Genomic DNA, 25,282 nt, shown 5'->3' on the forward strand with positions numbered 1-25,282 from the left:
CAAATATGCAAAATAAAGTTATTAGTGAAAATGATTTTGAAATAATTGCTAGCCATTTTAAAGGGAGGATCCATGTTCTTAATATCAAATTGCCAGACTTACAAAATATGCAGATAATTTATTGGATTGTGTCTGCTGTTGAATCTTGTGTAAATCATACTTAGCCAACTGAGTGCTGCCGTGGATATAAAGTAGACTGCCTCATCTCAGTGGGAAAAAAATTCAAAGTCCGGAGCCGTCGAGCTGGGAGAGGAGTGAGAGTTGATTCGCCGAGGCCAGTCAAGTGGGTGGTCACTCTCCCAAGTACTGACCCCGAGAAGAGCAGCTTTGTTGGAGATGGAAGATGTTCTGAAAAGAGAAAAGTAATTAGTAAATTAATAGTAATTAATATGAAAATTTCTTCTGTTGCATCAGATTAGGAGAAATTATTCTTCGCCTTCTGCAAATTTCATAAGGATGGAGGCTGCTTTGAAGCCGGCAGTTAACTTCTCTGCTATCGACTTCGTCGCCAGAGTCGTAGCTAGGGTTTTCAGCGCTCAGGGACAACTGAAGATTTCGCGCCCCCTACTGCTTGCCAAGGATGGAAAACATTTATTTCTAAAATGTCGTAACATCAGTTTGGACGCCGCTTGGATTCTGCGCCCGGAGACAGATGCCCCTCCCTTGCCCCCCTCTAGCTACGCCCCTGTTCGTCGCTTTAATTTTCTGGATACTGCTGATTATTCCGCAGAGGAATTTTATAATTTTCTTATCTTGTAGACATTCTATTGCTTCTTTGAAATCTCCAGGTGGGGGTTTCAGTCTTTTTTTCAGCTTTTCATTGTACGGCACTTTCGGGATGGTATTGCTATTGCTGAGTGTCTGCGGAAAATCGGAAGTAGGAATGGAAGCTTCTGTTTTTGGAGGAATATTCTTCTTAATGATCATCCCTCGAAATCGAAATCGAGTCAATGGCTAGGCGGCAATTAGTAGCCAACCGCTACTTTAACCGTCTCTGTTGGTAAATTGCCCTAAGGCGTTGGTAGTTAAGTTTTTAATTAAGGCGATTTACAGGCGAACTAGGCGAACTTGTCAATTTTTGTGAAATGTACGGAGTAGCATCTGGAATTGCCGTTCGAGCTGTGACAGTATTCGCTAAATGGAGGGAGATGATTGGCAGGAGCCTGTCACGTGGGTGGTCACCCACCCAAGTTCAGACTCCGAGCAAAGCAGCTTACGCGTGCAATGAGAAATATTGGATGTATTAATAATTATCAAGTTTTGAAACAGGTTATCCAGATTTGAATAATTAAACTAATATCGCGATCTAAATGAAGAGAAATGGCACAACTGAGTGCAACAGATTAGCTAAACAAAATATTCAAATTCATCCTTGCTGTAAAACACAGATTGGACAGTGGTAGTCACGTGGGGGTCACCCTCCCGTGAATTGTCCACAGCCAATGCATCTTGAAATAGTAGATATCACAATTCAGTGAAGTCTTGGTCTGAGAAATTAAACACTAAAGTTCTTGTACAACACTGAGGCACATGAGTTACTGAAACTTTAGACTATGTACATATAGGGACGGCGGTATTTGAGCGAAGTAGCAAATAGTGAAAAACACTTTACACTAGCAATAAATAATCAGAGCTTTGAAGATCCAGGTACACGGATCATGTCCGTAAGTCCACAATATTACAATATTACAAAGTCTCTGATATAACAATAAGAAGATTACGAAAATGACAAATATAAGATCAGTGCTTTGAAGATCCAGGTACACGGATCATGTCCATTAAGTCTATAAACTTTCAAAGACACTGGTAAAATGACACAATGAAGATTAAATAAAGATAATAGTATTATGTACAATATATACACATTTCACCATTTGCTGTTATGGAAGATGCCTCTTGGGCGCTTTGCTGCAATTTCTATAGTAGGATCATAGTTTATCAGATCACGGATATGTTCGTATTGAGAAAGTTCTATTTTAGCATAGAAATTGTGGCTCGTGGCGAGAATTTGATCAGCTATGGGTCTTATTTTTAGTTCTTTATGTATCTGCAGGTTACGTACGAACCATGGGTAGTCAACAATTTGTGTGAGTATTTTGTTCTGAAAGACCTGTAGTTTGTGTCTGTAAGTCTTGCACACAGTGGTTCAGATAGGCACTGCATAAAGTAGGGTGGGTCATATTAAGCTGGTATAGATCTTCTTCTTGAGACTGATATTTAATTTAGCATTTCTTCTTATTAAAGGGTAAAGAGACATTTTAGCAGCGGTGGCTTTGCGAAAGGCATACTCCGTGTGTTCTTTGAATAACAGCTGTGAGTCGAAGACCACTCCTAGGTACTTGGTACTTGAAACAATTGCTAGGGCTTGATCATTAATTTTTATATTTACATTCAGAGGAGTGAACTTCCGATGACGTCTGAAAAGGAGAATTTGGCTCTTTGAGGGATTTACTTTTAATTTCGATGAATCATAATAGTGTGCTATGATATTTACTGCGCTTTCAAGTTTATCTACAGCGAGCTGAGGTTTTAGCGACTTGGTTAAAATTGCTGTGTCGGCGGCATATTTCACTACTTTTGCATTCAAAGAAACCGGCATATCATTCGTGTAGACATTAAACAGAAGCGGTCCCAGAACGCTTCCTTGAGCCACTCCGCTTTTAATTCTTTTTCTTGAAGAGAGAGAGTCATTAATTTTTACCTGAAAGGTCCTGTTTTTAAGATAGCTTTTCATGAGCTTAATAAAACTGATGGATGAACTTTATAGACTTATGGGCAGATGAACAAGGTGCAGTTTAATGATCATCCCTAACCGCGTCTGGCTTTTTATCCCTCTTTGAAATTCTTCGTCACTCCTCGGACCAGCAGATGGAGCCACCTATGCTACTTGCTTTCAGACCAGTCTACTATATTTTTGTTCGGAGGAAAATGTGGCTTCGCTTCTCTTAATTTACTTCGGATTTTCTCTGAAAATGCAATTATGGGACATACATCTTCAGCATGCCCGCAATGGGACTCTTTAAGGAGTTGAAAAAAGCTATTTAACTTAGCTATATGCCAGCCTAAATACAAGCATCCAAGTCCAAGAAAATGAATCTATTCGATCCTCATTATCTGGCTTTTCTAATTCTGATAGCAACTTCGATATTGATAGAAATGGAAAACCATTGTTACCACTGGTTTAAGTACTGATTTGAAAATGTGTTAGCTTTCGAAAAAAGTTGGCAACTTTAAAAATGCTCCTACCAAGTCTTCCTCCCGTTTTCGCTTGTTAAGCAAGTTTTGATACCCAAACAGTTTCTTTTCTTCTTCTCTGGCCATCTAAATAAAGTCACAGAAAGTTGGGAAGCACTAAATTTTTATATAAAAAAATTATTATAGAAAATTCAAAATTTTAAATTTTGTAATTAATGTAGTGCCAAATTTTGTTAAGTTTTTATAGAAATTAGGTAAACTAAATGTATATTTAAAACTATGTAAGTTGAATAAAGTATTATTGTAATTATCGTTATTATTATATAAAGTTGAATTCACTTAACCACTTACTTAACCTTATTTATTTTTCCCATTCACTATATTAGCAAATCAGAACATATGAATACATATTATTTGGTACGCTCATACGGCTCACGAAAACAATGAAAAATTAAACCTGCACCGAACAGGAAGCATTTAAATAAACAAAGAATTTTGTAAACTTAAACCTGAAAACTTTTTACCGAACGGTGAATGGTGTGTTTACCTACAGCCCTAGAGGAAAAGGGAGTACTGCAACATTACCGTCGGTTAGTGTTGATCGATAATAAAATTATCGTAAGCGCCTTAACAACTACTCTAAGATTGCAAACATCTGAAACAGAAGACAACTCTATCATTACAAACATTTTGGCGCTGTCGCCCTGTGGAGTGCGTGTCCCTAAGTTCGAACACCATTTATGATTTTTAATGCGCCAATTTGAGCATAAAAAAGTGGGTGTTGCCGTTAGAAAATTTCACAATGTTTTCACTGTCACAGTCACCGAGGTAAAATGATTCTTTACTTAGTGAATTATTAAATGACTTATAATTATTATTAAGTGACTTAGTGAATTATTAAATAATTTATCTATTCTTAATATAGGCTCATCAGAAAAGAATGCCGGGATTTTGCCACTTTATTACATAATGAAATCTTAAACTTACGGAAATAATTATTGTTTCGAAACTGGGTTCATGTAAATTTTACCTCTTACTAAATCTGTTACGTGCAGCATTCAATGATAAGTTCCCCAACTCACGAACTGGACGTGGGTGACCCAATCCCGTTGCTTTGGCGAATCTTAAGTGTTTTTTGATGAACACTTTCCTTCAGAAGATTTTCAGCAAAGAAATATTTGTTGGATTTCAAAACAATGTAGTTTGTATTTTGTATTTACTTTACTTTAATTTTATACTTATAATTTTACAATACTTATTACTTTTACCTTTTGGCCACTAATAATTGTTGTTAGTTTGGTTTCATGAGAGTGGCAACAGGGCAATTCTTAGAATTAGGTAAACATGTTTCTGTAGTTAGTTAGGCTTATTGAAGATTAATTGTATGTTATATACCTGAGTGATGTTTTATTAAATAAATGAATACTTTAGAATATAGTAGTCTCTTTAGAGTCCTTGATACGCTGGTAGCGTAATAGTTTGACGCATAAGCGAACAATATTCTCCATCTCCCAACTGAAACACTACAATAGAAACAAAAGCTGTATACTCATTGCTATTTTCTTAAAATTACGAAGAATGCTTTTACTATAAACAATGCTTGTAAGGTTTTGCAAGAAGAAGAAACCGTAGTATTTGCAACGCTGCACAGAAGTCAATTATTCTCTGCATTTCAAAATCAAACCTTTAAAGTGACAATTACGAATTAGGCTCAGCGAAGGAAATGTTCGCAATATCAGCTATTTAAAGGAACTGCGGTGGAAACCGAACTCCGAATATGCTTTAAAAGACGTAGACTGCTGAAAATGAGTATCGTTTTGACGTCTAATCTAGAATTTAATGGTCCACATAGTGAAATGCACTGAATTGTACGTAAAACTGTATTCATTTCTGAATATGAAATATGAACGTGCATAAGTGTACATTTCATTTTATTTTCATTTTTTGCATAATAAATAATTATTTTTTGCCCAATCCCAGCATTATGACCCATTATATTTAATTTTACATTGTGTTTTTTATGGAAAATTTGATTAAAAAATTCGGCATGGGTTATATTTTTCAGGATAACATTGTAAATGAAAGACTTAACATAACACAACCCTCCGCCCCCTCCGCGCTGCGAGACATCTGGCCCCTTTAAATATATTAAAGATGTGCTGTAATAAACATGGTATTAAATAGGATTTATATTCATAACTGAAGATGAAATAAAAACAAAGAATTTGTAGACCATGCGGAAAATAAAGCTACGCAATTAGGAATCAATAGACAGATATGAGCAACTACATGGACTTCAAAGTGAATAAAGACTTTTATGTTGAATAGTACGGGAGAGAGACATTTTTAAATACATTGTAAGGATCTTAAGTTTTACTAACGTTTATTTTATTTTAAAACTGTACTATCTTTTCTTATTTTTCCACTTCCGGCCAGAATTAAATGCGTTAACTTGTTTATGCAAATTGTACTTGCTAACGCCCAAGTATTTAAGTTGTGGCTTTTTGCCAAAAGTTAGAGGGAGAAGGGAAGTGAGCCGTCTTGCCGCTGCATTCTTACGTGTTTTCAATCAGTTGCTGTTTGCCTTTAAGGCCAGAGGTTTTTAAGTCCTCTTGATATTTAAAACGTATTGTAGTTTCAGCAGTTTGCGTACTACATACGTAACCTTTTAAAAAGGCCAGTCTTAGTGTTAGGCATTTGTAAACTAATTCAAAGTTAACTCGTATTTAAAATTTTAGTTAGTAGTTTTATATTTTTACGTTCAGACCACAAGTGGTTGGTCTCTGTATCCCGAAGTACAGGAGCATTTGTAATCTTATAGAGAATAAAGGGTTCAGTACACCCTTCCTCCTTGTGTCAAGTATGTGGAATACACATACTTGAACATAGCTTTAGTAAGCTCCCTGTTCCTATTCAGGACATAGCATGTTTCCAAAGCAAGTAAGAAAATACCTACTAGCCCTGACAACATGATATTTAAGGTTTTTAACATCTAAAAAGAGGTAAAGCTTTGTTGAAGAAAGAACGTAAAAAATTTTGTTGTTTCTTTTAACGAAGCTCTAAATTACGTAAAGAAAGCAACTAAATCGTAATCAAAGAAATATTAAAATGATTGATTTACTCATGAAGTTCAAACAGTTTTTGAAAAGGAAGTGATTGTTCAAAATACACAAGAAGATAAATACCCAAAATACACAAACAGACAAACATTTACGTTTTCTATTTCGCAAAATGCCAAATAAATATATGCGCAAAGGTAGGAAAGCTGGATGTCCAGACTTAGGGATTAAGATAGTTACAACAAAAAGTAATTACAAGGAATGAACTCTGTCTCGATACCTTTGTACGATATTTTTTCCAATTACAAGCAGTTCCTTCCGCCTGAAACTATAAAAAAATCAATCAACTTAGGAAAAAAACACCAAAAGTTCCTTAAATACGTTATCAGTCAATAAAGCGCTACTTCGACACATTTTTTTAATCCAAACATCTTTCTTCAAGGCTAAACTTGTCACATTTATGATTTATTTCAAATTTTTCTCGCAAATAACAGAATTTCATTCATCATCTTTAACGCTGGCGTTAGTGTTTCGATACTAAAATATATCAAAGAAGCATTCGAAAAGATATCTCATGTTTCGTCAATCAGCTGCAATATTAAATTTTTTTAACTTATATTTGCTTATATTTTAACTTATATATCCCAAATATCTGCACTGAAGTTAATTCACTTCGTAGAAGGACAAATAATATTGTTTATGATGGAGGCTGGTAGAAATAAACAATTTCTCTTTTTTTACAAACTTCACGTTATCTAATTATTTGAAAAAAAAGAAATGTTTCAAATTATGTCTACAATTAATATCCCGGCAGAAATTATTAAATATACGGAATAATTTAAATATTTCAGGCTAGATCTTGTGCCCGAAATAGTGTTTTTGGATGTCTGGAAGAAATGTATACCAAATGTATAAAATTATACTAAAATCAATTTAACAAGTTGATTTTAGAGGAAATTATATCGATTTCGAAATATTCAAATTAAGAGGTCTTTCATTTTCGAGGAACAAAAATACTGGACGGTAGAAGAGGTCAAAATACCTTGAAATTTATTGCAGCGTTAATTTCAGTCCTCTGATTTATTTATCTTTATGCCTTTCAACAGAGCAGAATGCTCTAGCTGTTTAGTAAGACGAGAATTGTTTCTTGATAACTTCGAAGTCCTTGCTTTCCCTTACACCAAATCAACACAGTCCGAGAATGATTCTAGTCTTTAAAATTAAAATGACTTTTAATAAATTCATGTAGGATTTTTGGTATTAATGTTTCTCATTTTTAGCCTCTGAATAATTTTGTTATCATATAACATGGTATACTGCAACTTCTGTTAAAATCCATCTCATCTGATCTGGAATATAAGGATTTAAATTTCTGCAAAGTATTTTTTCCTTCTGCTTCGAAATTTTGTTAAAATTTAATTTATTTACTAAAAGAAATGGGATTAAACCTTGGTCCAGCCCAACTCAGCTGTACTTAAAATTTTAGAAAGTTCTCTGTATACTTTCAGTCCCATCATATTGCAGCAAGAAAGTAAAAATACTATGAAATAAATTTCTATAGGATTACGTGCTTCCCTAACAGCTCTCACATCTAGTCTGTTTTATCCGCTTTCATTACTGGATTCGTTGGTACATTATAAATCCGAGCTCTACAAAGTACCAATTTTTCCTTTAGGGCAATATTAAAAAATTTGTTAATGATTTTGAAATAATTGCTTTTTGTACTAATTGCTGTATCTATCTGTATATAAAGAAGAAATTGTGTTTGTGGGTTTGTTCGCGATTACCTCTATCAGTATTATAGCCTTGATGCTATCACGCCTCATGATTGTGATTTTGAGAAGTTATAGATTTTATCGGATACCCGCAGCGCATTACAACATCTTGGTGGCTGTTCCTCCTCAAACGATGAAACCAGCTCTATTCTGCTCAAACTGAGGAAGATCTCTCAGACCCACGACGTCCACCTCCAATGGAGTTCAGCACATGTTAACATTAGTGAATGAGGTCGCTGATAAACTGGCCAAAGAGGGTAGTGAAAAGGAAACGGTCTCAGGCTCTTCGCTTACTTACCAAGGACTTCACTCTAATGAAAGACCGAAACTCAATATAATATGGCGTATTCCACCTACGCACCAATAGTACACAGGAACATGGCCTGGCTCTCTGCTGGAAATCAAGTGTGACTACGGCTCCCAGACTGTTCTGACTAGACTAGCAAGTGGCCACCTTAAATGTCTTTCCTTTGATAGTAGCAAAAAAATCCACCCCGCTTGTAAAACACCCTGTGACCATCCAGCTTCACCGAATCACTGTAGAAGGATATCATTTCTGTGTAACTTATGTTTATTGATTTTATATATATTACGTGCTACGCCATCAGGCACACATGGAAAGGGTAGGCTGGCTCGCATCCACATGGGGGCAAACATGAAAACGCTCATACATATATCTATGTATATTTTTTTTTAAATCAGTTCCATTTAAGCACTAGTAAAAGTAACTGCGTTAAATCTGAAAATAATTCATTTAAATATTTTTTTAAGAAAATTTCTAATTGGGAGCAATGCCAGATTTATGGTTAATACTAGTAATTTAATCGTTTCTAGTATCCTAAAACCAACCCGTTTAGGGTGTTCGTTGACTTTTTCTTCATTAGCTATTCGAAACCTCAGTGACATTTACTTAACATTTACGTAGAGTTATCACATCAACTGTTGATTTGGAAGGTCACCGGCAGTTCACGTGGATTTGTAGCGTGACAAAATTACATTATAATTTCCTCTGGGCACAAATGCGTGTGGATCAGCCCACATAACACCCAAATGAGAAATCTTTCTCGTATTAATAACATCATTTTGATATCGCCTAAATTTGAATGAAAAGGGTCCGTTTGCCCAACCTTGTTAAAATGACCGGTTTTTGCGCGTCAATGAAACAAAACATCATTAATCCAAAACTGTCTCACAAACCTAGTGAAAAACCCTCACGGCAGTGAACCAGGTAAAACTGCTTGAGCATTGAACCGGTAGATTTTTCACATAACACGTGTTTTTACTTTCTCTTTCATGCCTTCGCGCACGTGAAAATGGATGATCACGCGGGGAAGGTATGACAACCCCGAGGGAGTTACGGACTCTTCGTCACGTGAAGCATGTGACTTAGGTCTAAGATGCACGTGATTTTATCATTTTTGCTAAGGATGATTTCATTATTTAAATTATATCGGCTCGGTCTTAGCGCTCACATATGCAGTTAAGTTGTTACATCATTAATAGTACTAAACGATTTTTACTACATCATTACGTAGACAAACTCATACTCCTTAAAAACGTGGAAGATAAAAAACCATTGAGACTGAAATGCGCATTAAATTATGATATTATGATTTTATGGAGTTAGCTTGCAACTATGTACAGTTCATGTGCAAAACGTACGATAAAATATATTTCCTTACATATTATATTCACGGATTTGTAAATAAAAGATAAATTTTTTATACCACTATGATAGTAATATAAAATCAGATTTTGTTAATGAAAGCACTTTGGATGAATGATTTAATTTACTAATGCTTGCATTAATTAATTAAATCAGTTACATAATGTAAAACTAAAACATTTAGGCTGTTTAAAACGTTCTGAAATAAATTCTCATGTTTAGAATCAAATTAATTTACTGATTCTGCAATTTTTCTTTTCAAAACTTGAGTCTTTCACACTGAATTACACAGCATTTTAAAACATTTTCAGTTATTCGATAATATTCAGTATGATATATATTGTGGTATGATCTTTATAACTATGGACACGATATTTTTCATTTCCTTAACTCATGAAAAATCTTTAAATTGTTAAGACTAACTAGAAATCACTTGCCAACCATTGGGCGCGTGGTAAAGTCGCTGAACACTGGTAGCTCCGATCTGGGTTCGATTCCAGGCAAGCGAGCTGGCTGCATGGGAGTTTTCGTTGTTTCCTGAATATGTAACGTGTATACAAGCCATTTTCTCTTAGAAAGTCCTCCACGAAGGCATCCCTTCCCTTAGTCAAATATCCCTAGTGTGCTTTGCCATAATCTACTAAACCAAAGCAAACCAAAACCTATAAATGACATTTCATTTACTCTAGGCTACATGCAAAGTGTTCTAGAGTTGAAAGACCGATTTCAGACAGCTTTATCAATTTTGCAGCAGCAATATGCAGCTGGACATCGTACAGATGAAAAACCACTGTTTCTTTAATAAACCTCACCTATTCTTCCTCACGTCCTATGTCTTTAAGCAAATGAATTTCAAGCTTCTTATATAATATGCTATTAATTACTTTCTACCCATGTTTGTGCTGCGTCGACATACCAGTCAACAACGGACAACAGGCCAAAATATGCTTTGTCTATCTTTTGCACATTATAGTTTGAAAAGGCTTCTGTCATTCAAATATAGAAGCTTGGCTAAATGTGTTATCACAATATGCATGCTGTGATAATTTAAGCAAAAATTCAATTGCATCTGTGCTGTATAAACACTGAGATAACTTCTTCACCCACCACGACCAAGCATACTAGATACTTCCAATTACTATGATCAAAGGACATGGCTCTTCATTTACTGGCTCAAATACACCCTTTTGCAAAAAAAAATCGAAGCACCAAGAAGACCTTTTGCGATCGTGACGAAATTTCGTATGCAAAAACATCTTGATCGAACACGCAAATGATCAAAGTTTCAAAGCAAATGAACAGGAACTGCGATCATAGAGCGCATTTATAGTGAGCAATTCGCAAAGTATAAAACTAGTAACACAAGCGGAAAATGTATCTTTTTTTCTTGCTGCCATTGTAAATTCAGTAAAGAAGCAACTAAAGATGCCATTACGACGATATGGAAGACCTTACAAAGGTAAAGGTAAAGGACACCAGCGATGTACCACAGATTAACTGGTAATGCCTTCCCATACTAATTCTTTAAAGAAAAAGGGGAGGGGGAATTGGAAGTTTTATAAGACTTTGCATAGACTGAAGCTTTCCAAAAGGTCTAGAGTTTGCCTATTATGGTACATTGTGCAATCCCTCAGTACGTCCCGCATCCAGTATTTATTAAAAATAATGATGTAGGGCATAAGTAGATTACAAAATAGTCGGAATACAATTTGAGATTCACAAGAAAACCTTACAGAAGACTAAACGACTTGGAACGTGGTCGCATTCTAGGATTGCGTGAAGCTGGGTGGTCATACCGAGCAATAGGCCCCCACCTGCAGCGTACAGACACTGCTTTGTAAAGATGTTGGTAGCAATGGTTGATACAAGAAATTGCCGACAAAATGAAGGCTGGAAGGCCAAGGAGCACAAATACGAGGAAGATAGGATGATTGTTCGCCAGGACCGAACCGCCCCAACGGTATCATTGTCAACTATTCAACGTACTACAGCCACGTCTATACCTCCAGTGGTACCGTTTACCATCTCACGGCGTTTGTCTGAGGCGGGGTTACCTCACAGAGGCCTTTAAGACGTTCGCCTTTGATCCCACAACATCGGCAGAGTCGTCTGGAGTGGTGTCGCAGCCGATCATCATGGCTGCCATCAGATTTGCATCGTTTAGTGTTCAGCGATGAATCCCGATTCATTCTTGAAGTAGATGACCCCCGTGTTTGTGTCTGGAGAGGACGTCGCCAGCGGCCCAGTCAGCCTTTGTTTTACAAAGGCCTGCAGCCATGATCTCTTGTGTGATGGTGTGGGGCGCTATTTCTTATTTCTTTAGTCACCCTCCGTACATCTTTAACAGCTCAAAGATATGTTGCTACCATCCTGCGGCCGGCTGCATTATCCTTCATGGCACGTCATCCTAAGGCCATTTTCCAACAAGATAATGCCAGGCCGCATACCGCTTGCATATCTCTGGACTGTCTCCGTGCGGTTCCTTGGCCAGCAAGGTCACCAGACCTTTCACCAATCAAACATGTTTGGGACACGGTAGGCCGCCAGATTCGGGCGCCACAAAATGTCGCAGATCTGGAACGACAACTGATGAATGCCTGGCAGAATGTGTCGCAAGATGACTTTAGGAACCTCTACCACCCCTTGCCTCAACGAATTCAAGCATGCATTGCCGCCAGGGGCGGTTCGACCAACTACTAACTTGAACACTCAATGGGTGATTGTGAGCCATGAACAAGTACACCTTGAACACCTTGATTTTTTAATCATTTTATTATCTGTGTATGAGTTATACACATATTCACTTTCATCAAAAACAACCACTTCCTTCATGGTGCTTTGATTTTTTTGCAAAAGAGTGTAAATCGATGTATAACCTTCAAAGTTCAGTGCAGGGTTGCTATATCAAATATCGGGAAAGAGAAAGTTTCAAAGATTTTCAATCAGCACTTTCACAGTATGTAATCTGATTGAACGATTTAATTAATTAATGTCTTAAATATCCTTCGCTTCGGTGAAAACATTTTAAGGGAATGTTGCTCGTACTTACATAATACAAAGTGAAAATCACGAAATAGCCAGCCCCTTTACTAGCAATGGAACTTGTGTCGGACTACGCGTGGTCATCGGTCTTAATTACTCAGGGTGTTAGTTAGGTTACGCAACTTGAATCATACGATGAATATATATATATACATGTATATTTACACAGCATAAGTAAAGTTTTGGCTTCGGTATCTAGGTAAGCAGTTGGGTTTTTTAAATTGTGTTAATCTATCAATTTATATGTATATATGTCCACAAAAGCCCTTATCCAGCCTGTTTTTCGTAACGATTAGACTTAAGATATATACTTCCTGCTACAAAAAAGTTTTAAATGACGCAAAGATTCATGTTTCGTATTTTCTAAACCAAAAAATTCTAATTGTAAAGAATACGAAATCTAAATCTAAACAACAATTATTGACTGATATATTTCAAGCCGAAATCTGTATTATATTCAGGGGCCCTACATAATTTGAAGAGCAAATCGTTTGCATTTGTACGTAACTAAAAGTAAAATATCGTTTAATAAATGGTTTCTGAGATCATAAAGCGAGCATTTCTGTGCAGGTTATTGTGAAAATATTGATCAATTTAATATTATCAAAGTGGAACTCTTATTCACAGAATATAGAATTCGTGTTCTATGATTATCAGATTCTGGCTCTAGTGTAAAACAAGGTGTCCCTTCTATTGGCGACACATTTTGTTCAGTTTTGGTGATGAAACCTCGTTGCTAATTACCATGATAGTTTTAACTTGGTTTTATCTTTTTGATTTTTATGAAGTGAAAATAGATAGATGTGTACATGGACACCAAGTTTGTGCAATTTCCTGATGTTTTTTTAAGTGAAAATAGATCATTGTGTATACGGACATCGAGTTTGTGCAATTCTTTGACTTCTTATTTTGGTTTTGTGAAGTAGCCATCTTGAAATTTTCCCTTCCTGTTGCCGATCTTGGCGTTAAAAAAGAATCGCCAAAAAACCAAGGGGCACCCAATTGTAAAATTTTACCCACATTCTTATTATGCCCCTCGATTCTCTAACGAATCGAATAAGCGAATGCGTGAATCTCTAGCAAGATGCTGTAAATACTAACTAATGTAAACAAAAACTAAAGGTGGCACTTATAGTTCCTTCCTTTCATAATATTTTGTAACTAACACCAAAACAATTCATTGAATGCAAATCATAAAATTAGATCGTAATGCTTAAGGCATACATAAAGCTTGTGATATACTATTGATTATAAGCTTTATGAATATTGAAATCTTAAAATTCACAGTTTTAAGTATAAAAAATAATGTACTTGTTTTTTAAAAATAAAAGTTCTAAAACTTCAGATTCCATTTGAAATTGCTACTATGCTCAGCTTCAAAACAAAGAATAATTAAATTAAACATTCTTATGTTTTCCAGTGTTCTCATATACTGGACTGGTATTTTTGTATATTAACAATTCATATAAACTTTGTGAATAAACAGAAGAATTAAAACAAGGCCAGAAGAGCAAAAATAATTAGCCAAAAATTTTGAACCTTTTTTACAACTCCAGTAAGTCTAGATCCAATCCGGATATCTTCATCAGTTTGTGTCCCAAATATAATACAGTGAATTACAAAATATGCTAATACTTAATACTGTAAGCATATTCTGTAAACGTAAACATTAATCAGCTGAATGCGTCCATCCCACAGGCAATATTTTAGCCTTTTATAATTATAAGATTAGAAAAGGCCAAAATATTGCGTGTGGGGTGTAATCAATCTCTTCACGAGCATATTATTTGCGTATTTTTAGATTTTAAGAGCAACATAAAAGACTTATATAAAAATTCTTTTGGCATGCCAAATGTGACAAAATTATAAATTAAAGACACTACTAAATCACAAAAATACATCATTGAATGGCATATAAGGGATAAAATGCACTAAAGCAAAAATAATCGAAATACATAATTAAAGAATGGTTACTAATTTAGCACTTTCTAATAGGAAATAAGAATAACACGCATATATTAGATCCTGTGAAGGGGAAATGCAATAATAAAAATTATAATACGTTAAATTGGAAAGTTTTACGGATTGAAATTAATAAAAATAATTAAGATTTAACTTACTGGTAAGTTAAAATTCAATCAGGATATTTAGCAGATTAGATATAAAGTAGTTCGGAGCAGAGGTTTCAAGAGCAAATTTTTAAGAACAATTAAAAAAATAATGATTGATAACATAATAATTTAAATCCACCTACCTCCAAAATAGCCCAACTTTCAATAAACAAATAATAATTTCTGTAATATTATCTTGAAAACTTATTTTATTTTTAAGGTAAGACAATTGTATATGGGGACAAAATTAAACTTCTGTAAGAAATGATACAATGTTTAAGTTTCAAAGCTAATAATCAATGGAAAATATAAAATGTATTAAAATATAATAAACAATAAAAACAGAATTTAGTGGTAATCTCATTGGTCAACAACAACAACAACAACAACAAAAAAAAAAAAAAAAAAGAAGGAAAAAGAACGATAAAAGGAAAAAGCTTTGAAATAAAAAATATCATATAATGTTAACATCTGTAATATTAAAATGTTTATATGTACTGAGAAAAATTATACTTTTAGTAAAAACTATTTTTTTATTTGTTCTTCCTAGCTCTTTTTTCAGTTTGTGGCATGACTCAATTATGTAAAATAGCCTTTTTTGTAACATTAAATTCGTAATAGCGAAATTCGAAAAAATGCTTACCTTGCGTATTTTTCTCTTTGAAATTTAAACAATTTTCCAATCTTGTTGTAACGTCACCTTTTGAAGAGCTGGTGGGAGGGCACATGAATCTATGCAACTCTCCATATAATTTTTAGATTTGCTACTACTATAATCATCATTAAAATTTTTATTAAATAGATTTTCACGTACTATAGTCCATTCAGCTATGTAAGCAAACGATGCAGTCTCACTAATATTTAATCTCTTTTTCCATCACTTTAAAGTAAATCCTTTAGATTGAAAAAATCTTCAAAATTATTATCTTTTTACGCAAATTTATTTTTCATAACTAAAAATCTTACATCATTTTTTTGTAAACTCAGGGCATGACTAACTTATTGTGAATTATCGAATTTCTTACGTAATTTCAAAGTTTGTGACTTTAAAAGAAATATTTTCTTTCTGTATGATTAATGACATCTAATAACAAGTTCTTAGAAGAGTAAAAGGAAATTGCTGTCAGAACATCCAATGAAAATAATGTGTCAAAAAATAAATTTTACCCGAGGAGACACTGATAGTACAAATTTCCTAAATATATCTTTCTATAATCGGTACCCACTCCTAATCTCAAGAGATTATTTCACGCCTTTCAAAATCGAATTGCTGTTCCAAGGCATCCATTAAATAATGCAGAAAAAAAGTTACAACTAGCATTTGCTTGTGAAATAAACCTTGCACTGCAAATTTTACTGTACGGTATAACATAAATAAATTTGAGCTTATTTTCTTCTTTTTCGTCCTGGATCTGATGTCACGTCTTTTTTTAGTATCCTACAGATGCTTCATTGAACTAAATTTAAGGAATCTGCAGATCAGGCCCTAAATAAAACCAAAAGTTACGCAAATAATTTTATAAGAATTCGAATAGTTGCCACGGTGCATCACTGCTTTGAAAGAACACTAGTTTTGAGGGAAGTAATGATACTTCCATCATTACCTTTCAATCATCATTACCTTTAAATAAAATACCTGGCTCTTTGTGATTTGTTGAAGGGGGATAGTATGGCTAACATTTGATAAAACAAAAATCGTTTCAACTAACATGCAGACCATCGTGGTTTTTGTGCTGCTACGTTTCCGCAGTCTAAAGCTTTCTGCATGTGAATGGCTTGATTAAGTTCCCAGAGATTATTGCTTAAAACATTGCAATTCTTCCACCGTTTATTTTTTATCACAGGGTCAATATTTCCTAAAGTAAATACAACATGTTTGCCCACCGCACACATAGTGCAATAAGAAACGAGATTCTTCAGACTGGGTGACCTTCTATTTGTTCAAGATCGAGTTCTGATGCTCGGTGGCCCTTCGGCAATGAGCCAAGGTTAACATTCAGAACTGTCTGTGAGTTCGCAGTCCCTTTTCGACAATATTCAATGTATTGTATGTTGTGACATGCTGCTCGCGTCACAGACGTTAAAGAATATCAACAAATTGCGCCATATTTCTTTCCCAGAGATAATATGGAGCAATTATGGCCTCTTAATAGCTAGGTGACTGTAATACAAATAGCTGTTAGATTTTATAACCGGCGTGGATAGCCTTGTTTCTTTTCCCCTCGATAAATTTTTGAAGACGTTAAGGATGAACTGTAAAAAGTGGGGCTAAGTTCAATTACCCAATTGGAGAAAGGTTTAATTGATCTTATTACTTAAAAGCTAAGACTGAATTAAGCGTCCGAAATAACGTAAATATAAGGCTGATTTTCACTGAATTTTTAATCTCGAGCTGGCGTGATTCTCCTGCATATAAACAGACGTTGACTAACAGCCTATGAAAACGTTTACTACATAGTCCAGTTGTTTGATCATAAGACTTCGGCATTTGATCCAACTCATTGGAATTTTCAGTTAAGCAACCATTTGTTTACACTTGTTTTCATTCGTACGATCGTTGAGATTCTTTGGTATGTAGTTAAGCTGTATTATATCATTTGTTTTATTGCTTATTGAAATATTTAATTTCATCATGTATGTAAATACCTGAACTTTGTTTATTAATTTTTCTCATATGAGTTCCACACAAAGGTTTATCTGTTCTGAGAATAATCACAAGTAAAAGGTAGGCATCTATTACTTATTTCCATGATTTATTTCTCATTTACTTAATTTAAGTCACATATTTTCGGAATTGGCAGTTAAAATTATTTTCTTAATAACTAGTCCATTTCTGAAAACTATTAAATTGAATGAACTTACATTAATACATTAAATGTTTGAGCTTCCTTTGATTATTTAACATTTTTGTATTTATTTTACCTATCTTTGTTTTTGCTTGGCAGTAAACCCTTACAGGAACGAAAGAAAAATGTAAGTTACGCTCACACATTTTAAACGTATTTAAGGAAAGGTAACATTTTGGCAATTACATAGGTTTTAACACAAAACTGCTGAAGAGATCCAAATGAATAATTTCTCCTCTAACAAGGAAAGCTATTAGACTTCCTAATGATAAGTGCTAAAAAATTTCATTGGCAATCAAACATTACTACAAAATAGCAAGTTTAAAGTACGGCATTACAAAATCGCCCTCAATCCTATATCAGGGCGCACAAATTCTCAAAGGTACTCGCAGTATTTATAGCTAAAGACTTGTAATGTAACTGAGAATTTAACGTCCTTACATGGCAGTTAGCAAGTGTGCCTTACAGCAGTCACAATTGCTTGTGTAATACGATATAGAGTAAAGGATCTTTAGCCGCTGATAAGTAGTGTTTTCGAGTAAGACGTATGTTGTACAATTAGCCAAATAGCTTATAATTCTCATGTTGAAGTACAAATATTAATGATACTTAAGGAACAAAACTCAAATTGTTTACACTGCCGGAAGAACAAACGTTCGAAATTGCTCAAAAATACAGTAAGCAATTGAACAAAGTTGCCAGGTTTCCTGAGTCAGTGGTATCTAAAAATTCAAAGATGGCACCGATTCGTTTGCATATGTGCATTGATAATGTTGGAATGCTTTATTGCTTTTGATGAAACAATATCTAGACAAAATATGACGATTCTGCAATTTCTTGACAATTCGCCAGCTCTCCCATTAAATGTAAAACTGAAATCAGTGAAATTCAGAACCCGTTTTTCCCACCTAATGAAACGAAGATAATGAAGACGTATAATTATAAGCTTCAAGGTTCATTACAGAAAACTGTTTTTTACGGCATATTTTTTGCCAAGCTGCTTGCGGAAACAAAGATCAGCTTGCAAAGTGTGTCAATGTTAGAATGTCATTCAGTGGATAACAAAGGCTGTTAAATCCGTATCACAAAGTTGTGTTCAGCAGTGGTTTGGCATTGAAGTTGTGTCAGGCATTGAAATTGCAGTTTCGAGTGCCCTCAGTGAAAATAGTATTATTAAGGAAAATGAATTACTTGATTTGTCAAAATCAGTGGCAGTGCTCAAAGGCAACAGCATTTAGAAACTGATGAAAACTTGAAGACATTAATGGCGACATAACATATTTTATTTCAACTGCAGTTGATGATATGAACTTTAACAAAAATAACTTGAAAATCAGTGAGGAATATGAAGAAGGTCCGGAAGAAAAGTGTGATATAGAAAACTTTCTAGGTGCCTTAAAATACATCTTCCTATTAAAAAAATGCGTGATAACATTAGGTCACAGTGAAGGACTCAGGATTATCAATGACTTTAAAAACCATACGGAAAAAAGTGCAATGCACAGACTTTCAAACAAACCCACTTAAAGGATTATTTTCAATAAATTTTTGTACATACAAAACTCTATTGTTCATTTCATAAATTTTCCACTTATTAAACTTTTTTAATTAAAAATTTTCCTAATTACTTCAAATTAAAGATAACACCAGCAAATACTCAAATAAACTATTACCTATCTATATAGTATTATTTATGTAAAGTTTGATGCAACCTAAACTTCTTATTAAATTACATTTTTTAGTGTGTGCCCTCTGAAGAATGGACACATTGTCTGGCTCGGTGGATGTCCGTTATTGGGAGGTACTACTGTAGTTGTTTTTTTAGAAGATTAAGCGTCTATGACACCACCCAAATGCGAACCTTAGTAACTCGGGTATCTTTTCTTTGCTGAAAGAGAGGCAACTCGAAGAATTCTGATAATGTTTCACTGTTAATTTCGCAAATTACACACAACCGGTTTTATTTAAAAAGAGCTTTAATAAAATAAACCACGTATTAATTCCCATTTTCTTCATACCTGGTAATGTATATAATTTTTAATTTAATGTAATTTTATTAAAGTGTGTCACGTTGTTAAACTAATATTACCTGAAAGCCATTATTTGACTCATATGTTGAATTAAAAACCACATGTTTATGACTAAATCTTTAAAGACATATTTAACCGTGCTGTCTTATTAAATCAAATCCTGCGTCTAATTGTTTGGAACATTTTTCTTTAATATTATTCTGTAGAGGGCACTGTGTGATAGAAAAGAACAATAGTTCTTTTTGGGTTTTACTGTGTGTTCTTTAAAGGGTCTTTTTTAGCAGACCACTAATCAGTCAAAAAAATATCATCTTAGATTAATATTTTTAGGCAGTGGCCTATGATCCAGTATGAATTAGTGTGTTGATCATTAATTGCCCAGCATGTGTTAATGTATTAACTATAAGCATTCTTCAATTTTGTAAAATCTTTGAAGTCCTCGAGTAGTACATTCATATTACTAAATTTATAACAACATTAAACGCTGAGAAAAGATGTCTCACAAATATATCAATGCGGTTCAACTAATTTACACAACCGGTTTTATTTAAAAAGAAATACATTGTAGAAATACATTTAAAAGAGGTGTTCAAGAAATACATTGATGTAAGCAAATTTGAAATATTTAAATAAGAAAAAATATTAAAGTAATAAACAAGATTACTAATTAATTGTGTACAGTTGTTACGCGAAAGTTCGTAGTAAACTGTTCGCATACACTAAGTTTCTGCAGAGTACCTCCTTTCTGTCAGCACTCGTAGAGAGTTCCATATCGGTTTCATCATTTTCTACATCTGAAAGCTTATGCTTGTGTTGGAATGTTCGAGAAAAAAATTGTCGAATATTTTCGAATATCATCAGTACTCCAACTTGGATGTTTTCATCATTATCAATATCCAACCAAGCGTGAAATTCCTCGCAATTCATGTTAGTTGGAAATGTAATTTTCAGCCCTTGTTTCATCATTTATTGAAAAGATAACATGTTTGGAACATTGATTACTCTTTTTCATGAGATACGATTCAAGGACACATTCAGCTTAAGATGCTTATTGTTCTGAAGAATCTAGCGTTCTTCTTATGATGATACCGTTTCTTTGCTGTGATATCCCTGGTAAACAAGAGCTTTTGGCACATGAAACATCTATTGTGTTCATAACATAATAACTTATACTGAATTCAAATATTTAATTAAAATTTTTCTAACTTATTATTATCAGCTTTCGTGCTATGACACTTTTAAGTATTTTTGAATGACAATTAATGAATGAAAATCAATATTTAACCCGCGAGCGCGTGCACTGGTTCCAGTGGACCGAGCAATGAAACAAACCTTTCTCAGAGTACGCCTATTTTACGCAAATTGTTGAGGTCCAGTGTAGTCATGTCTGAGGTCCTCCCCTTTATGTTTCCGAAGTTTTTTCACTCGGATATTTATTCGGAGTCTTGATTTCGACCGGATTAGGCTTTTTAATCCCAGGGCGCCTATTTATATTACTATTACATAGTTCATTTGTAATAGTATTGTAAAAGTAGGCTTTCCAAAGCGACAAATAGTATGTCGCTTAATTTATCTTACAAGGAAGAAATGTTGTAAAGGTTATTAGATGCATCAACTGGTGAAGAATGTATTGAAGAAAGTGAGGACGAAAGTGACCATGATATAGTTCATATGATAACAGATTCTCAGAAACTGATATAGTTTTTGAAAACGAGAGTGAGAATGACATAAATTGCATATTGGGAAAAAAATATCGGAAACGATAAAAAAAATGCAGACTTTGCCCAGCGAAAAAAGCACACAAAAACGAAAACGCGCTGCGCCTAATGTGAAAAATATTTATATTTGGAACACACAACACTTTGTTCAAAGGGCTGCTAACATTTGTTGTATTTTTTCTCGGTGTCTATTGTGCTGATAAAAAAAATAAAGAATCAATGCAGAGTAAACAACAGAGCTAATAAAGAAAACAAAGAATCGACACAGAGATACAGTGTTTTTTTTCCTATACTAATATATAATACGATTTGCTATTCCTTTACGAAATTTTATTTGATAAAAGCATTTTGAGAAATTAAAGATTTAATATGCAAATTTTTTTAAGCTTGATCATAAATTTTATTATTGGCATAGATGTAACATCTTTTTCTGAAGATTTACAATTTTTTCTTCAAAAAACCCGAATCGGGTCTTTCGGACCCAGTGCGGGCGCTCTTGTAACTCATATGAGCGCGCGTGCTCGCGGGTTAAAATAATTAAAGTTAATCAATCTGCTGATACATTGATATAAATGTGTTAATAAAATTAATATATTTGTATCAATATATTATTAATATTAATTAAATTACTCAGTACATTAATGTTTATCAACATATTGACAGCTTTAATGGTTATTAATTTATTTAATTCACACACGCATATATATATTAATTTATTATTTATGGATTTAAATGATTAGATTCTAAAATAACAAAATATGTGACAAAAATTTCGTTTTTCATTTAAAAGTTGTTTAAGTGGGCCTAAGCCCAACAGAGCAGCCATTTGTTTACATTTAAAACTTAGTATAATAGCGAATTAAGTCAGTTTTTGGACCTTCAATGTTTTTTGCCGACTGGGATCAAAAGAAAACTTTCAGTTTTATGCACCGAAAAATCCCTTTAGACCTTTAGAATTTAGCATTTTAAACAGTATGTTGGTTCACTTAACCAGTAAACGTATCTGTTTTCGTTAAATCTAGAATGTTGTTCTGTGTTTTTGTTTTATTAATGCACGTAATGTTTAATTAAATTTAATTTTAAAAATACCGTTTCGTACATTTTCGATGCACAAGGATTTTTTTGGGTGGTAAAAGAAGTGTATGTTCAATATAAAACGATTAGAGAGCGAGAGAATAATTAAAAAATAAGTTTACTTACACTATTCCAGATTTTTTAATTAAATAAATATAATAGAAGGATTAATACATTCCTTATAAAAAATGAGAGAAAATGTTTAGGACATGTAAATGATGGATATTTTAAAGATGAATATATGAATAGAATTTGAAATTAAGCGAAAAGTTAATAAATCACATATTTAAGAATCAATTTATAAGAAAACTAATTTACCAGAAAACATGTTTATTTCCTATCGAAATTAAAAAAGTAATAGATGCTTTTGTTCTGACAAAAGGGATATTTGGAAACTTAAATAAGTTATCTTCCAGTTTTCAAATATTAATGTCATTAGATTTATATAATTCAAAAAACACAGCTTATGACTAAACATCTAGCGATAAATATCCAAACTATAAAGTTGTTGCAAGAATTTTGTCAGAAATATCTAGTTTTAAAAGTCAGGTTTTCTGTGCTTAATGCTGCTTCAAATGTATATCTTTCAAGCGTACATCACGAATAATTAGTTCATTCTTATCGGAATTTCTAAATTGCGTTAAGAATAGTTTAACAATTCTAGTTACTGTTGCTAAACGTGAGAGAAGCTTCAATGAGCTAAAAAATTTTGTAAGATCTTCAGGTGGTCAAGAAAAACTTTTAAACATGGCTATTCTCATTGTAGAATTAATTCTCAAGTAGATTTTGAAAGAAAAAAACAATATCCTTTTGCTCTATTAAAGAAAAAAATGCTTCAAAACTAGTATTATACTTTTTAGATTAATTCCATTACTATTATATATAGTTTCAATAGGATTTTCTATTTATCAAAACAGACTTTTGTTCATCTAAAAACTGTAAATCATTGCTTGTACTATTTTTACGAATACTATAAGCTATGATTAAACGTATAATATTTAGTATAAAACGTATCACTAAGATTTAAAATAATTAGTTTTGATAAATATGAAAGTATACAAATACAACTAATCTGACGTTCTGTAGGAGCACTTATTTACCTCTTTACCTCAGGCGAAAAAATATCTAGATACAGCTCCGGCAATAACAGCCTTTATATTCTTTATACCCTTTTAAAATGATGCAAACGACACTTGTAAATTTACGCACAGCTATTCTGTAACCTTTGTCATGCCAATGTAATTCATAATTTTAATACGCTGCCTCATATTTGCATCCGCAGCACCAATCAGACTTCCAGTATGGACAGAATCGAAGACGATGAGTATCCTTTAACTATAAAAGTGGCTTCGAAATTCATCCTGCAGATTGTTTTACACCAAGCTACTGAGCAGAATATATATGCGATAGTCGTATCATATCCACATTTTATCAAAACGCAAACTTTGCTTTCATCCACATTTTTTTTTCAAAAGTAAATATTGTTCTTTCCTTTTGTTTTGAACAGAACACAATTCGAATTTGCCATATTCCACTTAGCAAACATGCGTATCATGCTTTCCTATCTTACTGCTAATATTTAGGAAACGATGAATAATAAACATTCATCTTCTAGAGAGAACTCCCGTCTGGCATTTATCCAATCCAACTAAGCCCTTTAACTGGAATAATCTATCAAAGAAAAAGTATTATAAATTAAAATCTGTCGAAGAAAGAAAGCGACTGAAAAGCTTTCTTCAAATTTGTATCTACGCATTTGAATTTCAGCAGCAGTTCTTCCAACAGAAGCTTCATTCGTGTATCTGTTGCGATCCTTGCAGAATAAATACTTTAAGCTCATAATGAAAAATTTTCCTCAATTCATTTGATTTCTTGTTTGACCTTGACTCAAGGTTTTTTACTTCCTGTTCACTTAAGCTACTATCGCTAGTTGCTTTAGGACAGGCACTTCAAGGTCATGTTTGCCCTTAAACTACGCTTCACAACCATGTTAGCAATTGCTGCAGAAAAAAAAAAAAAAAAGAGTCCTCTAATATGTTGCAATACCTTAAAGGGCCGTCCATACAAGTCATTTGCCACTATTTTCTTCCGCATTGCCAAATTAAATTACAGTTTATATAAAATCAAATTCTCTGCCCTACAAAATGCTGCTTGATTATTACAAATTCTCGTTATTTCCTGTGTAACAAGAAGCTCTATCTATATATATAAAGAAGAAAGTATATTTGTTTGTCCTCTAATAACTCAGTCACTACTATATTTATCGTAACTTTCTACAGTTCTTTTATGGGTTTTGGAAAATGTCGACGTCGAATGTTTTCCAGAAAAAAAAGGTAGCTAAAATCAGAGATACTAACTAAAAACTCGGAAAAACTATAATTTTCGCCCTCATTTTTCTGAATGGCAACAGTCTCACAAGCTGGAGATGAAAATCTACTTTATTTCGAAAGTTGTTGCCACTGCTCATTTTCAAATCCTAAAGTTTGTTAATAAAAAATTTCTAAGTTTTACGATGAAATAAAAATAGCATTGCCAAGCATTAAATACATTATTCCCGATTTCAAAAATTCGCAGGAAGCTATTTCAACTATTCTCATCTTCGTACGACTTCAATCAGCCGAAATATTAATTGAAAACTCTGAAAGCGCTGATTTCCGCACTCATTTATCAAAGTGGCAACAGTCAAGCGCGTGGGATATTAAAATGTTTATTTCGAAAAGTGTTGCTACTGCTCGCTTTCAAACCGTAGAGTTTGTTAATCAAAAA

At 33.7% G+C, this 25,282-nt stretch overlaps 2 long non-coding RNA genes across 3 annotated transcripts in view; one reads left to right on the forward strand and one right to left on the reverse strand.

Annotated features, from left to right (window-relative positions):
- LOC146997819 (uncharacterized) overlaps nt 1-25,282 on the forward strand; it is a 338,237-nt gene that overhangs the window by 149,165 nt on the left and 163,790 nt on the right. The window lies entirely within an intron of this gene.
- Nucleotides 94-16,679, reverse strand: LOC146997821 (uncharacterized). Its single transcript, XR_015040544.1, has 2 exons — nt 15,492-16,679; nt 94-348 (listed from the first exon to the last, which is right to left on the reverse strand). It is a non-coding gene; the product is annotated as an uncharacterized LOC146997821 (long non-coding RNA).

This window comes from Stegodyphus dumicola, chromosome 4 (assembly GCF_044657685.1).
Source record: "Stegodyphus dumicola isolate Sdum_Otavi_A_Nest chromosome 4, ASM4465768v1".
In the NCBI taxonomy this organism is placed as follows: Eukaryota; Metazoa; Arthropoda; class Arachnida; order Araneae; family Eresidae; genus Stegodyphus; species Stegodyphus dumicola.